Source organism: Tupaia chinensis, unplaced genomic scaffold (genome assembly GCF_000334495.1).
Source record: "Tupaia chinensis unplaced genomic scaffold, TupChi_1.0 Scaffold000115_1, whole genome shotgun sequence".
Lineage (NCBI taxonomy): Eukaryota > Metazoa > Chordata > Mammalia > Scandentia > Tupaiidae > Tupaia > Tupaia belangeri.
The window spans coordinates 5,606,582-5,607,452 of record NW_006159579.1 but is presented as its reverse complement, the minus strand read 5'-3'; positions in this window follow the sequence as shown (position 1 = coordinate 5,607,452).

Below are 871 nucleotides of genomic sequence, written 5' to 3'. Positions count from 1 at the left end.
AAAAAAAAAAAAAAAAAAAAAAAAAAAGGAAAGAAAGAAAGAAAGAAAAAGAAAAGAAAAGAATTTGGTTGAATCTCACAAACACACTAAGCAGAAGATGCCAGACACCGGGTAAGCCCTGAACAACTTTATGTTCATCAGGATGGAAACTAGGCGAAGCTGGCCAGTTGCAGGAGCACACACTGGCAGATGCTGCGACCCAGCAGCCTATAGTGGGAGGTTGAGAAGCCGAGGACACAGAGGGCAACATAGTGAGGCAACTTCCCTACCTGAAGGATCCTGGGCGATGGCTTGTGTTCTGAGGTGACAGCTGCCGGGCAAGTGAGACAAGAGGATCCTTTGTGAAAAACCAAAGACCGGAGACCAGCAGTTAGCCTAATGGCTATGTCGCTGGACTCCCATGTAGTCAACCGCGGTTCGAGTCCTGGACCCAGTGGCTTAAACTCACGCTGGGCACATGTGTGTACGTGCCCAAGATCCCGAGAAGAGAATGGAGGAGAAGGGATTGCGGTGTGGCCATCCCTCCTGGGGGGGTGATTTCTCGCTTTCTGTCTCTCTGTCTCTTTCTCTGTCTTTCTGGCGAGAGCACGCACCCTATAGCAAAAGCATCTCAAAAAAAAAAAAAAAAAAAAAAAGACCGGGAGGCTGATCCACATGGGAAGGGTGCTGGTTTGAGGCTGGGACCTGCCTGAGTACTCCAGGAATAAGTGTGCCCATGCTCTAGGGTTGGCTGAGGGCTAGTGGTGGATTGTAGCATCAGGGACCCTAGCTGGGGTTCTGGGTCTTTGTCTCTGATTCTCTCATTCATGGAAGAAATAATCAAAACAGAACAGAAAACCACTAGGCAAAAGTCATCTGTTAGAAGTCAGGG